We start from the raw sequence: 19,958 nt of genomic DNA, 5'->3' as shown, positions 1-19,958 counted from the left end.
GTATTTTTTGATAATTACATTAAAAATACAACAGCGACAACAACAGCAGAACCACAGTGGTCAGGTCTGGTATAGTGACATGAATGGGATGAAGTGAAACAGAGAAGACAGTGGTTGACTACAGCTAGTACCCCAGTTTTTAAGCATTACCTGTTTTGCAGATGGATCCAACAAATGCTTTGTGAAGATCTCTTTTTTCAACTTTTTTCAGTAAATGTAACCAAGCAGTAAATCTAAACCCAACCAAACAACAAGTTAAACTGAAACTAAATGGTACATAAAATCAATGCAAATTACAGTGTGAAACATAAAGTTCCCAAACAGGATACGAACCCTGGTTTCCAGGTTAACAATTGTTTAAAGTCGCTTTCTGTGGATGTTCTCAAAGAGATAATGCTATCTATAGAAGGTTCCTAGCTTATTTAACAATAGTAAAACTTTATGATTCATCCTCTCTCAATACATCTTGTATTTGAGCCAGCCATTACATGAGAATAGCAAACACAGCCAAAGCTGCAGGCAAGCAAAAGCTGTTAAACAGTGACGGAACAGAACAGGACACTTGACTGTAATTCGCAGTCCATCTCATTACTAAGTGTCTTTGGCTCGTCTTAGCTTTGTCGTTATGCAGATAAACATTCAAGTGTCATGTTTGGTCACCCGTAGAACAAACCAATCCTTTCATCCTGTCCCGTATCCTCAGGGTGAATAAAGGGGGACACTACAAATAAAAAGCTTCTACTTGCATTTAACCTCCCTCCTAATTCTCCTCAAACTCAAGCCTCTGTCTTCTCTCTTTATTCAAACTGATCTTCTTGAGCTTTAGTGTAAGACAAGGAGGTGGCTATGAGCCAGTATTCTGCTGTTGGGGAGCTGAAACATGAATGCCAAGATGGATGGGATTTTATAGCTGGAATGTGGGGGGTTTGGCTGGGCATGAAAAGATTGGACACACTGGCAGTCGCTGATGCCAAGGCCTTCTAGCATGAGACCCTGCTGGGTTCCAAATATGGCAAAGAGTGTGTCAAAATTAAACTTCAAAAGGAGAAATATTTTAGAGAGTTTCATGCCACATTAAAGTAATATTCAATTGTTTATTTTATATTTTCATAGTAAAAAAAAAAAATCTGTTTCTGACAGAAAAACCAGAAACTGTAGCGGAATATAGCAATAATGAATAGCTAGCATTAACAGACTGTTACAACCTCCAGAAAACATATATACAAGAGTCAAATATCACCCATTGGTTCATAGATTCAAGATTTTAAACCTCAACTTTAGCATTGTGACTGGTCTCATATTGTTTTGTGTTCTTTTGCATTGATTTTTTGTGTGTGTGTTTTGCAGCCCAAAATGAAACGTGTAGAAAGGTTAGCAACCAGGAAAGTTATCAGGTAACGCTATAAGGTTTTGATTGCAAGCACTGGACAAATCATGGGACACAAATGTATATTCCCTGACAGGCTGTGAGTGGTTACTGGCTGATGCTGACTGAAATTCGTTGCAAAGAGAAATTGGCTGCTAGCAGTTTACTGTTCTTGCCCACAGTTTGTATATCTGCAAATACAAACTTTACACTCCAAGCACTTGCAAAACTTGAAAGAGTGCAACATAAACTACAGCCAAATTATTTCAATATTTTTAACCAGTGCAATTGCATGGAGGCTTTTGGTGTAGCATTGCATAACTCTTTGACATCAATTCCATGCTAGCGACTGCCAGCAATCTCTAGAAACCAACTACAGAACACATTCTTCCCTATTACCCAGAATTTACCAATGGGTATCTGATAGGCCTCTTCTTCTTCTATCCAGCTTACTGTACCTTCCTTCCACCTCACCACCATGGGAAGCAGAGCTTTCAGCTGCTCTGCTCCCAGGCTGTGGAACTCTCTGCCCCCTGAAATAAGAAATATTGGTTCTCTCCCCCAGTTTAAATCCCAACTCAAAACTCATCTGTTCAAATCTGCATATTCACTGTGAATCCACTGTTTGTTCATTTTATCTTGTGCTTTTATTTTATTGTTCTTATTCTGCTATTGTTTTACTAAGTGTTTTATCCTATTGTAAAGCGTCCTTGGGTGACTTGAAAGGCGCTCATAAATAAAATTTATTATTATTATTATTATAAGCACTGTTTGAACAGGCCTTTAGCGCTCAGTTTCACAGCAGCTGCCAGAATCTGTAGTAACCACTCGCAACCAGTCAAAGAATACACTTTATTCTCTCATTATTCTCTCACTGGTTCTTGCTAGATGCTCGCTAGCTGGCCTCTAAGTCTGTGTGACTAAAGTCTTAGAGAAACAGAATTCTAGGGGTTCATTCACCACTCACCACTCACAGCTGTGTTTTACAGAAAGTCATATCCCTTACTGCATAATTTCATAAACAATGTTCTAAAAGGCATTGATACCAAAAGCATGGTTTAGTTCAGTGATTCAAATTAGGGGAGGTGCAACATTAGCTACTAGCTAAATTCACAAGCTTTGGCATTTACTTGTCAGTCAAAACACAAAGACACCAATCAATACTAATTTAAACTTTCAGCCTTAATCGAAATGGGTGACTAATAAAAAAATTTCACTACTAGTCCAGTTGTCATGAAGGTGGAAATTAGCAATATGGAGAGACCTCTTACACTTTCAGAATTACCCGGAAGTGTCCAAATGAAGAACTGCACTTTTTCATCTTTGGTTTCATTTTACCTATAGCAAAAACGCAAATGCCTCTACTTTTTAATTCACTCACTTGCCATCTTGGGTTTTCTCCCAATACTTGTACACTTCACTGTGACAAGCCAGGAAAGTCACACGTTTGCTCCAGGTTTGTGTCACGTATCCAAACCTAACTCATACGGTTTCACCTCATTTTACTTCAGCGCTACTAGCTCCAGGTATGCAACTGTCACATCCTGCTGCATTCACCAGCACCTCCCTCTCCCCATGTCAGCACTGATAAGGGAATTGAGTGCATGGCATCTATAATGGGGGAGGGAGATAGTAGGAATGTTATGAAATACAACTACTTCCACAACCAAAGCAGTAATAGCCACAGAACGCTGTTGGCTCAGTTAGAAATGAACAATGACACATTTCATCCTTCTTGAAGTAAAAGGTCAATACACTAGCAGAACTCACAAAAATCTCATCTACAGAAGATGAGCAGCATTGGAGCCTTCTGACTGAATAAAATATGCAATTCTTCAAGAACAGAGAGTATAGCTGCTCTTGTGGGGAATCATCTCAGCAATTCTAATGTTTGTGATTGTCAAAGAATGTCTATAAGAAAGGTTTCAGCCTTTCAGTTTACTACTATAGCTCAGAAGATGTTTAGATTATGTAAAACACCCAAAAGACATAATTCTTGAGAATATAACTGAATTGCTAATGTCGTTTTTGGACCACAGTTAAAACAGATTCCATTTATCTCGCAATGTAGTAAACTATAGATACACTTTGCTCAATCGCCCACAGAGAAATCCTACTAACTGAATACATTTTACATCATTATTTAATGTTAACATCTCTGTGTGTTTGTATGCCGGTCTTTAAAAAAAAGGCAGTCATACCCTCAAACCCTAACCCTAACCCCAGTGCCAACAACTCAGCCCCAATGCCTAAACCAGGCAATAACAAATACAACCAAAAGATTAGCATAGGTAAACACACATTCACTACAGTTTTCTGTGTTTAGCATTCAGCTTAGCAAAGCTGTCTATAATTCATAGCTGTGTATGGGCACTGTTTGTATTATTCATTATCAATTTTCTGTTGCACCTTCCTACAGACACATTGCATTGCGGTGACACATCAGAGGCTGTTTAATGCTGAAGTCTACACAAATTTATGCAGACCTGAGGGAAGCTGAACTACTTATCAGTTTCAAGTTGAACTGTACTTTTTAATCTTTGCAGAAGGGTGACTACGTGTGATGCACATCGGGGTGGGAGAACGCATTACAGAAGAATCTGCTTGAAGAAAGGTTCGCAGTGACTCATTCCAAGGAACTAACTGTTCAAGCACAATAGAACACATAACTGCTTTTGCATTGCAATCATGGCTTACATTATTTAGCATTAGCAACATTTAGCGCCTAGAAGACCCATTGGCTTGACTTGTCTATCTAAATAATTCCTTGAAAAGCAAAGACTTTCATTCATTCGGTGCTATATGTACTCTGATGGCCTTTTTTTTTTTTTAACAAAAGCAGAAGCTGCATTTTAACTTGTAATACCCAGAGTCCAAGAGAGACTAACGAAGCCTACAAACTAAGCCTATTACAATGACTAGCAGGAGATTTAGCATTATAATACATACAGGGTATCCAGTTTAAATGTGGAACATTGTTTTCCATTATAATTGAGTCCAAACAAGCAATTTGTCCACTGGCTCTTATACATGGAGAAAAGGGACTAAATTGGCTGATATTATGACATAAACAAAGGCCTCTTTGGGTAAATGCAGGGTACAGCTAATAAGCTAATAATAAAATATGGTCTTTATCAACTTTCATCAAATTTTTTTATTGTATAGGATTACACAAGTTAATAATCCACTTAAATCCCTAATTAGCAGTTATCTTTTATTCAAATAATTCTGTAACAGGTACATTTTTATTAAGTTTGGTTTTTTTGTGTTCTCATACTTGCCTTTTATTCTTGTCTAAATAAGTGCAATACTCGCAGTAAATCAGTGCTACACTAAAGCATGTCAAGTTCACAGGCAATACAAAGCTACTCAAACAGGCACAAACCAAAGTGGAACCAAAAAAATCAAAAATGCCATTTTAAAACAATAACATCAGCATGCACGTGCATTCAACTGCCACGCTTAGACCACATGGAGGAATCAAGCCCCCAACACCACCACCCCACCTCCGCCCCCCACCCCATTTTGACCCACTCCACCCCTCTGATGTATGACATCCTATTGTGAATGTGCTATGAGGTAAAAAAAAAAAAAAAAAAAAAGAAAGAAAGAAAGAGAGAAAAAGACCCTAAACCTATTGCCTCTAAAGGATTGGTCCTGGAGAAAGTGAATTAAGCAACAAAAGAGGCACTTACGTTCAAGAGCCTCACATGGTCGTCCGACAGAAAAGAAGAGAAGCGGGCAGTGATTCCAGCCTGAGACAACAATAGTGAGTAACCTTGAAGAGAGAGAGATGGAGAGAAAGTGAGGGTGGTGTTGGTAGTGGTGGGGGGGAGGAGAGACAGTGAGTTAGAGAGATGGGAAAAAAATGTGAGAAAGAGAGGAGACAGATTGATGCATCCACACACCGCGGCATAGACGCAAATCAAAACACTTTGGATCTTTTCTTGCATCTCCCCTCCTCTCCTCCTCCCGTTCAGTTTTGCCCCCCCACCCCCACCACCAACCCGTGCCTTCGGGTTCCACATGTGTTCAGGCTCAGGCAAGCGTGAAGCGAGCTGAGGAAATCAGCGCAGCAAGTGCTTTGTCCAGCGGTTGGGAAACTCATGCTTCCATTACGTGGAACATTGAGCTTTCTGGCTGCCTTCTGTGGGTCTGATCCGCAGCAGATGGATGGAGAGGCAGGAGATGATATCCAGCATCTTGGCCCTTCTATCACACCTTTCCTGGAAGCTTGCCCTAAACATAAGATTTTATTTATTTATTTTTTAAAACCTGCATGTCCTCTGGAAAATGCAGATAAATCTCTTTAAGTGGCATGTGTCCAGTTTCCCCTACAACTCTGTTTCTGATCATACTGCACTTTTTTTTTCATCCTCTTTAAAGAGATGATGCAAACTGCTTCAATTTTTAGAACTGTTTGCAGTTTTCTACAGCTTTGAGTTGCTTTCAACTTTTAACAGTTTCCACCCGGGGGAACGACAGCAGAGCGCAGCAGGATCAGCAGTTGTTTTGCAACTGAAAAAATACAGATAAACTATGAGCACTGGAGTCTTTAAAAGTAATATCAACAGTTGGTTGATTGCTAGTTTTAAAATTTGATGTGTACCCCTGTCAGAGAAAAAAGTCTTTGATGAATTTAATTTTAATAGGAAGGACAGGATCATGACAACAGGATCCAGGTATGGTATTGTTCTAATCCATTAATATGTTTTTAAATCCAGCTTCAGTAGTTTCATTCTAATTGCCTTCAAATAAATGGCTTCCACTTACATTTGCAGGCATATTCTACTTTTATTCTACTTTGTTTATCAGCACTCGGCTCATTTCAAATGAAGTTGGGTTACCATGGAAACACACCTCTTACTGGCAGCACAACTCTCTGTATCATTGATTGTAACATGTCATTTTTTAACTGCAGATCTTCAGTCAAAGCTGTGTTAAATTGGATATGGATATTGAGTATATAATGCATAGTATGGAATTTTGGATGCAAAGTAAGCCATTTTTCATTATATTATCATGTATACACTAAAAAATAAGACGGTTGAAATAAATGGTAAAAAATGCGCTGGGTCTTGGAATCTGTCACAGACTGAATAATGGAAGGGCGTAGCCTCCATAAACTCATTAACAGATTTTGAACTTTGCATTTTTTTAAACTCAACATTGTTATTTTGGCTATTTGCATTATGCCAGAAGTGACCCTACTTTAATGAGCAAGTGCTAAGCTATCAGCTAATGCCAGTAAGCTTGGTTAGCAAGGTGAATTAACAGTGGGTGCAGCACACATGTAGTTATTCATGCTAGGTGACCCATGACAACATTCAAGAGTTTAACTCACTAAAGTGGAAGTACGAAGCATGATATTTATCAGGTGAATCCAAAAGTCACAAACACCATGGAGAGAACAATCTCAGGGTGGAGTCCTGTTGGCTGAGTTGAGGTCTGGTAATATCAAATCACTTACAATGATGAGTAGCCAAAAAAACCCAACTAAAATTAACCCTGTGTACAACTTTGGCTTCATTTTGTAGCCAAGGAGTTTGTACCTTGTATGTATGTTATAGTAATGACCTTTGTTAATAATACTTTTGTTAAGATTAGCAAACAAAGTTATCCATATTTGTTTGTTTTTAGCTTTGCATGTCACTACAGGGAGTGCAGAATTATTAGGCAAGTTGTATTTTTCAGGAATAATTGTATTATTGAACAACAACCATGTTCTCAATGAACCCAAAAAACTCATTAATATCAAAGCTGAATGTTTTTGGAAGTAGTTTTTAGTTTGTTTTTAGTTTTAGCTATTTTAGGGGGATATCTGTGTGTGCAGGTGACTATTACTGTGCATAATTATTAGGCAACTTAACAAAAAACAAATATATACCCATTTCAATTATTTATTTTTACCCATGAAACCAATATAACATCTCCACATTCACAAATATACATTTCTGACATTCAAAAACAAAACAAAACCAAATCAGCGACCAATATAGCCACCTTTCTATGCAAGGACACTCAAAAGCCTGCCATCCATGGATTCTGTCAGTGTTTTGATCTGTTCACCATCAACATTGCGTGCAGCAGCAACCACAGCCTCCCAGACACTGTTCAGAGAGGTGTACTGTTTTCCCTCCTTGTAAATCTCACATTTGACGATGGACCACAGGTTCTCAATGGGGTTCAGATCAGGTGAACAAGGTGGCCATGACATCTAACAACAGAAAGCTGTTATTTTACAGTGTTCCTAGACCCAGCAGTCTTAGCTAATTATAGGCCAATCTCCAACCTTCCTTTCATATCAAAAATCCTTGAAAGAGTAGTTGTCAAACAGCTAACAGATCATCTGCAGAGGAATGGTTTATTTGAAGAGTTTCAGTCAGGTTTCAGAGCTCATCACAGCACAAAAACAGCTTTAGTGAAGGTTACAAATGATCTTCTTATGGCCTCTGATAGTGGACTCATCTCTGTGCTTGTCCTGCTAGACCTTAGTGCAGCATTCGATACTGTCGACCATAATCTCCTATTAGAGCGATTAGAACATGCATGTCTTTTATCCTGTCTTCCTTCTCTCACCCCAACCGGTGGCAGCAGATGGCCGCGTTCTGCCGGAGGTTTCTTCCTGTTAAAAGGGAGTTTTTCCTTCCCACTGTTTCCAAAGTGCTTGCTCATAGGGGGTCATATGATTGTTGTTTTTTTTTCTCTGTATCTATGAAGCGCCTTGAGGCGACTTATGTTGTGATTTGGCGCTATATAAATAAAATTGAATTGAATTGAATTGAATTCCTACAGAGAACTGTAAAAATATTACAGTGCTGTTTAGTATAGATTATAAGCTGTAAAGTATAGCTTTACTTAATCATGATTTCTTAGTTTGTTTGGGTTTTTTTATGTATAATTTTCACAGTTAAATGTTTCAGATCATCAAATTTATATATTAGACAAAGATAACCTGAGTAAATACAAAATCTCATTTTTAAATTATGATTTAATTTTTTAAGAGAAGCCTTTCTAAAACTACTTTGGTCTATTTGAACAGGTAACTGCCCACCCTGATTAGCCCCACTTTTAGGAAGTTTGATTTTACTAGCTACACCTCAGCCTGCTGAATCAAGAAATTGCCTAAATCACTAAAGAGATGTAAACTGACGAGGAACAAAGCAAAATAAACACAAATACTTATCTTAAATTTGACAAAAACATCTTGCTACACAACACTATTGGGAAAATATTGTGGACTGAAAAGACAAAAAACTTTTTGGATGGTTTGAGTCAAACTAACACAGCATTTCATTTAAAAAATATATACCAACAGTCAAACACGGTGGTGGTAGTGTTATGTTCTGGGACTGCTTTGCTGCTTCAAGACCTAGACAACTTGTCATGATTAATTGACCCATTCATTTCAAAGGCCATTAGTTCATTTCCTGAAGCTCAAGCACATTTAGGTTATGCAGCAGGACAATGATCTGAAACATACCACCTCTAAACAGCTCAAAAAACAAAGAAAATGAAGTCTGGACTTAAATCTAAATAAGATGCATTACCTTAAACAGGCTGTTCAAACGCAAAAAGCCTCCAACGTGGATGAATCAAAACAATTCTGCAAAGAAGAGTGGCCCAAATTTCCTCCACTGCAGTATGAAAGACTCTTTGCTACTTAGTCAAATGCTTGATTACAGTTTTTGTGGCCAAATGTGTCAAAACCAATTAGATGTAGCAGGCACACAGGGCGAGTTAGGTTTGGATAACTTTTTACATTAAGAAATTAAATCATCATTTTAAAACTGTATTTTTTATTTCCTTATATTATCTTTGTCAAATATTTACATTTGTTTGATGATCTGAAACAAGTGTGACAAATAGGCAAAAAAGAAACAAGTAAAAGGGCGTAATATCTAGGTAATATTAAGCTAATACTTAATATTAGCTAGAAAAATAATACAGTATCTTTCTAGTTAACATTCATATCAACATCAACATTTACAGGATTCAAAAGAACGATATACCACGTGCAACATTTCATGCATTTTGCAGCAATTTGTTGTATGTAATTTTGTAGGTTTTTGTCCAAGGCTTTATCCAAAGTAAGACGACAAAATAAATGAAGCCATAATATTTGAAGGATCTTTGAAAATGAATGAAATTTAATGTTTGTTTTTGGGGGGGTTTCCTGAGTCGGATTATAAAATAGCAGTTGTTCTGAAAGGGTTTCTGGCCATGTTTGCATGACTGACAGGTGTCTGAGGCTATCACACTCAGCTGTGTTGTTTATACCACCTCAGCTTCACTTAGTGTCTGGATTATTTTGGTAGCCACAGCAAAGGCAGTGACAACAGATGAACCCAAATCCAAACCCCAACACATCTGAAGCTAAAAACTGTCAAAACTTCAAAACACTCCACTCTTTGGCTTTTCTGGCACACACTCAATAACATGTTTGTGATGACAAGAAATGTAAGGTTTAAACATCGAGCTGAAGGCTCAGTATGGGTGTACACCGGGGCAGTATTATGAAAGAAAACACAGTTTCTTACAGTCATTATACACTCAGAAAAAAAATGTCTCTGGAATGGCATATGGCGAAATTATAGAGATTAATTTTACCCATGCATTGAGTAAAGACAGTCATTTGAACTCTCCCATCTGACAGTGGGTAGGATTTAAATGACCTAAGCTCTTCCAGTGGCCCTTAATAACATGATCAGCAGCTAAGTCAAGCTCCACAAGGGAGTGTAAGTCCTGCAGATGATGACAGACTCGTCTGTTTCAGTATTATGAAAAAACAACAACAGATTAACATGAACATTAATAATATGCTTTTGAGTGACTATTTCATGCTCCATAAAGATTACCGAGGACGTGAAGCAGATTTTTATGTCTGTATCTTCTCTCTCTTATGTCTCATGGACACGTAGGGAGATAATTTTGCGATGCTCTATCTTGCGAGGCAAGTGGAAGGATAATCTTCCACTCAAGAGATGTTCTTTAATTTTTATGTGTATTACCTTACTCATAATACGAGCAGCAGTGTTTTGTTGTGTGTGTGTGTGTGTGTGTGTGTGTGTATGTATCTTAATAGAACAACTCTCTTGCTGCACATTTCTTTGCAAAGCTATTTTGGTGCACTTTAAACAACGTTACAGTACCGATCATTGAGGGAATAATAGACACTGTAGGGCTCCCGTGAGATTCAAATACATTTCAAAGCTGTTTAGCTGTTGTGTTTGGATGTGGTGCAGCTGTATTAATGTTTCCCCTGAGCTTAAAGTTCACTGATAATATGTTCCACACTCTGGCACTTTTTTTAGTGCTTTCATCCTTTCTTTTCTGCAGTGGAACAAATTATGAAAGAACTGTTTTGTCTTACTTTTCATCACTTCAACAAAAATGTTAGCCGACCATTCAACAGCCAGATGTTGTACTTTTTAGTAGTGCTGTGTGATACTGCAAATTCTGGTATCAACTCTATATCAGGTAAATACAGGGCCAGTATTGTCAATGCTGATTCTGATATTTTCAGTCTATAAAGGCAGCTTATGTTGGGGAGATCACTGTGAGATGAATCATCATCAATTTGCACATTCTGAACACATTTTAATGCCCACTAAGTCACAGATTTTTAATTGCCATAATAATTAGTTAATAACAACAAAACTGACCTGGAATGTAAATGTGTCTGTCTCTAAAGCACTTTGGGTCAACTTCTAAATAAATAAAAGAAATGTGACAGTCAACACAAAAAGGTTCAGTTATTTTTCATAGCACATGCTTGAGGTATAGCTTTACATTTTCTAAAAATATATAATAAAGTGGCCTATAAACCTAACTTAAAACAAAATATCGATCCTATCAAGCTAGTATCATCCCAATAACAATACCAATGATGGTATCCATACTGTCAATATTTGGATTGACCCACCCAGTTCTACTTTAAAGCCTCTGTTTGTTAGATAAGGTTAGAAGTAGTAGGGGGGAAATACATGCAGCCTGTATTTTATAAGACAGTGCAAAGAGCAGACATTAATGTGGGAAAAACACAAAGAAACTGACCTTCAGTACATGGACCGCCTGCTTAACCAGGTTAGCTATAGTAGACAAATCGGGCATTCAATGTCTTCATGGTGAACACGGAAGCCTAACGGTTTAATATTATTAACATCTTGTAACTATGATGTATTATTTATTTTTTTACAGTCTAATAATAGCGCCATAGTTCAGGCATTTAAGTTTCAAAACTCATACAAGTGGCTTACAGCTTCTTAACACCAAAATTGTTGATGATTAAATAATAGGGGATTTTTAGTTGCCTGTTTTATGTTACAAAAATACCCAAAGCTTGACTTTTTTCACTGATTTAACCAAAAAACATTTTAATATAAAATACATTTTGATTTTGAGATGGGGGCAAATGCAGAAATGTTACTTCATTTCCAAGGTTTTAACCCTCACTCCTGAGACACTCTATTTGGTCAGCCTGCTGCCCCAAAGGCTTCTCTCTGCATTCAGTGAAAGTGATGAAATACAACTTAAACACACCTCATTAAAATGAAATGCATTAAGCTGGAATGATTCCGTAAAGTAGAAACATAGATTTGGCTCTAAAAAGCCATTTAATAGATAATATATCACCAGCTCAGGATCTTCAAGCATCACGTTTAGCTTAATTCAATACTGTTAGAGCCAAAAGATGCCAGCAATCACTAAATCGCATCTTGATCTTTGCCATCGATCTCCATGGATCTATTTTCTTCCGTTGCTCAAAATCAGGGTCATGGGAGGGTTGGAGCCACTCCTTGGACCAGTTGTCAGTCTGTTGCAGGGCTAAATCTCTCTAAAAATTAATGAAATTAAAAAAAAGCAGAAAAGGAGTTTCTGGGATGCAGCGCCTACCAAAAACCTGAATGGAGACCAGATTAGTGAGGAGCTGCTTAAAGAGCCTACACATACAGTGTGAAAAGTACTGATCAAATAAATGTATGTGAGCTAGTATTAGTGCTGAAACAGAAAGAACATGATATATAATTCCCCTTGCTGATACCAGTATGATACAGTATGATACAACCCCCCCCCCACACACACACACACACACACACACCAGAAAAATACGAAAGTACCAAAATGGCATTCACTGTATTGCATTGCTGGAAGCATACAAGGGTGTGTCCGGAGGGGGGCACCGGGTGGCACTGGTCCTTCCAAAATGTTTATGCAATATAAAACTATTTTTATATTGTTCTGCAATGCTGCTTTATGTGCATCCTATTAGGACACATGAGCCAGAAACTGTGCCCAATGTTTTATATGCACCTGGAAGAAGAAAAAATATGTGTTGCCAGATTTAGTTGACCTAGTGTGGAAATGAGTTATAAAAACAGTTGGAACAGAAGCATCATCACACTGGGTGCCGCCAGCTACGAGGTGAGGGGAAGCTTGAAAGGACCCTGCAATGTAACTGAAGTTTAATTATAATGTGTTAGGTGCTAATTTCAAGTTACTCAAGTTTTACAGCTCAGTCCTCGGCTGCCTAAAGTTACTAGCCCACCTTCATCCAGCTGTAGCTTGGCTTATAACCTCCACAGCACATCAAAGAGGATAATTAATTGGATCAATATGTTCCAAAGTGAGCTGATGTGAGGAATTTACTTCAGTTTCAGTGACACATGTACATCCAGATGTGTGCCGTATATGGGCTGGATGTGAAACAAACAGGTCAGGGCTGCTTATAAATTGGCGTGAGGAGCTTTCCTTCCGCTCAGTCTATGCAGCCAGGAGGTCAGTTCAATACCAGAAGGGAGTCACTAACACACGTGCACCATCTGTTGACCCACTTAGCCCATCTGTACAGCAGAAATGGCACACACACACACAAAGGTACATTGCTGGCATTAGAAAGCGACAGTGTTGGTAACAGGTCACTGCTCCATCTTTATCTCAGAAGTGAGACAGCCTTTTGTGGTGTCATCAAAAAGTTGCTCACATTTACGGGGGGGGGAATCAAGCTGGCCACCATACACTGAGATGTTTTATTTCCTGTTTGTTCTGTTTTTAAACTGGTTTTGGGATTCAATTCAACTCAGTTTTTCTTTATATTGTAAGATGAAGACCCGGCAACAATAGAGAGAACACCCAAACAATCAATCAAAGGACCCCTTTTGAGCATGCACTTGGCAACAGCGGGAAGGAAAAACTCCCTTTTACCAGGAAAAACCTTCTGTTTTTTCATCTGCTTAATCTTGGAGTAATTTGCCAGTTATTTGGACCTGTGGATGATTAAGTGTAAACTTACAGCATCAAAAAATGTGAATAGATTTTATTTTCTACAATTCTATAATTCCTTACAGCAAAAGCAAACAATTCTGTCAGCATAACAAAGTCAAATAAACAGGACATACATTCCTCTTTTTCCCTTCAGGGCATGATGAAATTATACCAATTATTTACTGTTGCTGCATACATAGATGCAGGGTTCTAAGCCATACTGTACTCTCTGAGTCATTTCACAAATATTCCACATAATGTCTTGACTGAAACAGTGACAACAAGGTTTGTTTTCCTATTTGGGGATTGAGAGCATGGCTGACTGGAGAGCCATCAGAGCATCGTACTCAGGAGGGGGGTTGCTCGTTTCAACAAAGGGAAGTCTAAGTGGAAATTAAATATTTGTTAACACATTTTTCCTGTAGAATTGTCAGAACAAAGACAGGGATGTTTTACATAATATGCTCTACCAGGCAGATGGGTCCATAATCAACAACAACTACCCACTTCCTCGCTCAGTCCCACGAGAACTTTCCTTATATAACGCAGAGGAATCAGAGGAGTCAAAGGGTATGATAGCTGAGGGAAGATAGAAAGTGCAGACAGTGCAATGTCTGGAGGGAGGAATCACTGTAAGCATATTATCATATTAAAGGACAAATGAGTCAAATTTGATGATATTTAAGAGACTGGGTTGCTTCTAGCCCATGTACAAAACATTCATGACCTATTTGCGTGTAAAAGTACAATCTGGCTACGCTTTCTTTTTTTTTTCCATGCTGAAAGCTTTATTTCCTTTTTTATGATATCACAATTTGGAGGCTTTTCTAAGCAGAATCAATTGAATATTTTTGGTAACTTTAGTGTATAAGTACTCACTGCATTACATAAAATCTTAACATTAAAAAATATTTGTATCACAGTACTGTGCAAAAGGCTAGAGCCACCCATTATTTCTGTATATTTTGTTAGAAAAATGGGCAATATAAGCAGCAATTTATTGAAACATGTACAAACATAGATGTAAATATAGCATATAAGGTAAAAACAGGGCTTCTACAACTGCCAAGCCAGGGCTGCTGGTGTTACATTGTGTGTTTCTATATCCAAGCAGTGGTTTTGGGATCATTGTCATGCTGAAAAATGAAGAAATTCCCAATCAGACACTTTCCAGGCATTCGGGATTTGAAACTTTTGCACACTGCTATATTACATTTTTATATCTTTTAGAATTATTGACATGGTCATGGCAATAACTAGTTGTGTAGTGATGTGTCTAAAATGAACTGCAGAAAAAAATTAAACCGCAGTAAGAGCTGGAGTCACAGGTTTCATTCTGTCATTATGGCTTCTTCAGTCTGTTAGACAAGCCACTTGTATATAGAAAACTGCACTTGTATGATTGTGTGTGTGATCAAATGAATGAGACTTATTAGTAGTAAGAAGCACTTTTATACTTCCAACTGTTTACCATTCAGTACTGGGGGAAATAACACCCTCTGAAATCTTGGCAGCTGTCAAAGGTAGCCCATGTTAGTTAGCAGTAAACAAACTTTTAAAATAAGAGTGGTGACGCTAGTTTACCAGTAAAATGGTGTTAGGTTCCAAAAGTAAAAACAACAACAATAGAATTTTCTTAAAAATGCCAAAAAATTAATTGCCGCATATAGTAGGCATTGTTTGGAATACATTGCTCAAGGGTAAGTTAATACTATGGTCTCCTACTGATATAAAGGAAATAATAGAATTTAATAAATGCTTTTGTTAAACACACTTGCTAGCATTAGCTGCTAACTTTGCACTCCACACTCTATCTAAATTTGATCACTTCCACATAAAAAAACACATTAAAAAAACCCATTAAGGTCATGGCCAACATGCAGAAGGTGAAGCTTTAAAAATAGAATTAGCTGTGTACTTCTACTTTCAGTGGATTGAAATGGTGAAGTACAGAGTCATTCAATAGGCTGTTTATTTTCATCTGCTTTCTCTTCTCAGGTTATGAAAGACTGGAACTTATCCCAGTTTACAATGGGCACCAAATCCCTAAATAACTGGCTAAAATAATCAAGCTAACCCTTTGGCTTGGTTGTGTTGTGGTCATGGTATTTTCCCAAATCTGTGAACTAACTTTGGTCGATATGTGTTGGCCATGTCATTCACAGGATTCATGACTGTGTGAGTTTGCACTGACTGTTGCCAATTACGCCAAGCAGATGGACTAGATATGATTGAGGGAATCCTCAGCTGCATGGAAACAGGGGTTATATTGTGTCCCGACCTCTCCATGTCCTGTCTGTTTTTGGCATCGCTCCTCTCTCTCCTCATTTTTCCTTCCCACCAATGTAATGCAACTCCACAACAGAAGCTGGCATTTCCATTCTGCCTCTGCGTGCCCAGTCTTCTGTGGCTTTTTCTACTGGCCATATTACTGGATATGCACATGCCGCCTCCCTAAGCCGTCATGACCTCTGGCAATGCCTGGGGGCATTAGAACATGTGCAGTCGGGGGGAAGGGGTGAGCATGTCTTCGTCGAAACATCTTCCATGCCAGCTTCTTCTTGCTGACTCCCTCGACCCCTTGGCTCGCCTTTAATTATCCTATATATGCTGTGCTAACAGCAGGCCACGAGACTCAGCTGTGAGAAGCAAACAAGCATGCTGACCTGGAAAAAGCATGCCTTTACACTTACGGGCCCGGAGGGTTTAAAGGCCACTATATAGGAGAGCGCGCCGGGCAGAGCTGAAAGCATTGGCAATGTCGCTCCCATCAGCCCTTGCTGTGTTTGTTTGCCATGAGCTGCTGTTTTGAAACTCGTGTGCATGTCTTAGACGCTTGCTTTCACATGAAAATTGGAGCTGTGCTGCGGTTTCGCCAAAGACTTTGCTTTTCTCAACTAAATCCTGATATTACAGCAGTAAGTGAAGGACTCAGAGGACACATAAAGACCTTTGAGCATCCTCTTGGCTCTCATTCTCATTAGATAAGGGACTGAATGCTTGCAACACTCCATTTTACAAGGGGCTATTTCCTATGGCTTCCTCCTCCAAGCGTGCGTAGTAATTTAATTAAGCCAACTGACTTTTCTAAAGGGCAACTGCTAAAACCAACACAATTAATAAAATGGGTGACTCCTCTGCTCTTTGTTGCTCTTTGTTCCCCTCGCCTCATTTGAGTGGCTCAGCACAATCCCCTCGCGGCCCCCCAACTTGATTTGCATTTAGAAAAGTCAAATCTGGCCTTTCTCCTGTAATTATTCATAAACTTTAGGTACACGGTAAATAGCACACAAAGAGCTCAGCGAGCAGAGTTCTGAGAAAACTTCTCTTTCAGAAGTTTGTATAAGTGAAAGCCACATAAGAGTCTTAACATGAGAAGAAAAATAATGGAGCTTCACGGGCACGGAGAAATCATTTCTAGGTGCTCTTTCACGCAAAAGCACGCCGTGCTACACTGTGATCACAATGTTATTTGGGCTTTTTTTTTTGTTCGTGTATCATTGGGAGTCTACTTATTCTTTCCAAATGTCAGCATTTAACCGATGATGCTGCTTCCAAAACGTTGGCTCCTCTTTGGGATTTCTCTCTAAAGCTGAGGGTTATTAGCAGGCTGGCTGTGGCTTGTAAGATGGCTCCGGGGTCCCATAGGACAGTTCAAAGTGTAACGAGGTTAATTAGCAGGAATCATGACCTAGACTAAAGAAAATTTTTATAATGTATATTATAACAATGGTGGGTAATTTAGAACCTTTTAATTGGAGACTTTAGACAAAGAACTCCATAAGTCAGACAGTATACTTTTATCAATCTGTTCCAAGTACAGGCTTGAAAAGAAAGGACATTTCAAGGCCATCGCCAATACCTCTTGGGGGAATACACACTACTGAAGGGAATTTATATTTTTGTGAGGTGTCTTTTTAGTTGTACCATAAAGAAAACCTCATATAAAACTTGTATCTATTCAAAATGCAAGGGAAGCAAGCCAATTATACAATTTGAAAAAACAAAATACCAAAAACCACACACATACACACAAATATTTAGCCATGAAAATGAATAGTCTGTTGCTTGGTTTCCAACAGACAAGTTATTAAATCCAGCAGGCCTGGAGGGTATTATCACTGTCTACCACTAAAACTGCCAACTGTGTGACAAAGTTGGAGCAAATACCTTAGATGCAGATTTGCAAGGAGATAGCCCATATGGAAAATATATATATAAATCTTATAACGTTTGTATCTGTCTTGTGTGAAACTTGTATGAAAAGCATACAAGAGTGAAAACAGATATAAGATCCCTTGAAAAATTATATAAATTAAACTTGTATGTTTTGGATACTTACTAAAACAATATATGAGAGTAATGAGAAAGTGGCCACTTTCATGAGTAAATCATATAAGCCTTATATGATTCACTATATGAAGTAGGCCACATCTTGTGCGACTTTTTACTATTTCTTTTCCATATGGGAGAGCAGGGAATCTAATCCTCTTGTCATTAAGATCACATGTGGATCAAATTAAGCGTGATGAAAAAGATGTTCATTCATAACATTTTTATGGTTCATTGTTTTCATATTTAAACATTATTTTAACTCAAATTCAGGTTGGCTAATAACATACATATGCTAGCTTAATGACTAGCTTAAAGAAAGGGGGGGGGAAGCAACATAATATAAAGATGAATAACTAAATGCTGCTAGTCTAGACTTAACTGTGGGGAGAAACACTTGAATGATGTAATTTTTCTTACTTTTTTGTTTGTTTGCTTGACATTTTCTATTTGCTAACTTAGTAAGAAGAGTAGCCTGGTGTGTTGAGCTTTGCTAGCCATGATTTGACCGACCATGACTGAAAATCAGTGGCTGGGAGTCAGACTTGAAAGGACCTGTTAAGCTCACCATTCTCATCCTTACGAATGGCACTGAATGATAAAAGTGACATCACATCCACTGGAGAAGACTGCAAATCTAGTGCTTAAATGTAGTACTCATTTGCTATCAAGCTAAAAAATGTAAAAGCTAGCTTTAACAGTATTAACAGTCATAACTTTGTCTTTTGCATTATTAAACATGGTCTTTGCCATTTCTGGGGTAACCCTTTATAAGGCTATTGATTTTGGTGTCAGTTTGTAACCAATAATGAAGAACAATGCTGTTTAGAGTGGCCCTCCTATGAATTTTTGCCTAGGACCACTAACAGACTCTAGGATAGCCCTTGCTATTGGAAGGGTCAGTAAGTATTTGTGTATGATTCTCAGTCATTCAGGTCAAGGTTGTCTTAAGAACTTGAAAAAAGAAGGCAACTGCACATCTTTAGTCAGTAAGTGCCAGACAGAAATTGTAAAACCTTAACTGGGCTACTAGGTTAATCTTTATGCATCACAAATCTATGGTAGTTTAATTATTTCCCATTTATGTTGAATAAAAGACAATTGTTTAGCTCAAGGTCTCAAATGTACATCCTATATATCCATGCACATTTCCTTGGAAATCTGCAGTTCTAATCAAAATCCTTAGACAGTCAGATAAATCTTATAAATCCACAAGGGTTAATAAAAATCTGGGCTGCTCATTTATGCAGCATAATTTAACTAAAGGTCTCCACCCACACACATAACGTCCATCCGCGGCTCAAGGATACACTGGTCATGCAGCCAACGTGTGAAGGTCAGTGTCTGGAGGACGTTCCCCACAGCAGCAAAGAGAAAAGGTTTTAAGGTCAAATGCGAAGAGAATATCACTGATGTTTTCATATGTTTGTGTGGGCGGTAGTTCATGTAAATTGTGTTTCATTTGTGTTTGGTCCTAGTTTTTTTCTTTACTATCCCCCTGCTTTTTCTGCTTTATGACTTCCCATGGAACATGTTGAGAGAATCATTGGTCTCCAAACCTCTCAGTATACCGACATCTGTTTTCCGTTTGTCTTGAGTGTCCTCAATTACAAATCTCATTACTTGATTTTAACGTACAGCACACATGTTATGTTGTAGCGCAACATGGGGAGGTTACTCATGTACACTGACTTTTTTTCTTTTCAGTTCTTTTTTTTAAATTTCTTGACGTTTTCTTTAAAAAGCAGAATATTTATGTTATTTTTATTCCGTCTGCTCCCTTTTAGCAACAGAAAATCTTTTCAATATGACATATCAAATAACAGCTCCTTTGCTTTGTGAGCTGCACTAAACAGCCGATCCCTTGTTCCTCTATCCAAGATCCATAAAGGTGTTGTGTTCTCTGATAAAATGAAATAGCATTTCTATTTTTTGATTCACCATCTGCTTCTAAATTCCCAAATGCGATCATGTTGAGAGCTTTTCAAATAAGGCA

General features: G+C 38.2%; 1 protein-coding gene across 1 annotated transcript in view; it reads right to left on the bottom strand.

Moving 5' to 3' along the window:
- LOC102199645 (E3 ubiquitin-protein ligase Midline-1) overlaps positions 1 to 5,286 on the bottom strand; it is a 92,426-nt gene extending 87,140 nt beyond the window's left edge. Inside the window, exon 1 of the mRNA XM_005730970.2 lies at positions 5,062 to 5,286. The gene's annotated coding sequence lies outside the window, so the exon portion shown is untranslated. The remainder of the gene's footprint in view (positions 1 to 5,061) is intronic.
- Positions 5,287 to 19,958: the final 14,672 nt, after the last annotated feature.

The sequence above is a fragment of the Pundamilia nyererei genome, unplaced genomic scaffold (genome assembly GCF_000239375.1).
Source record: "Pundamilia nyererei isolate P.nyererei 1_Seehausen unplaced genomic scaffold, PunNye1.0 scaffold00040, whole genome shotgun sequence".
Taxonomy (NCBI): Eukaryota; Metazoa; Chordata; class Actinopteri; order Cichliformes; family Cichlidae; genus Pundamilia; species Pundamilia nyererei.
This window is presented reverse-complemented; position numbering and strand designations above follow the sequence as displayed.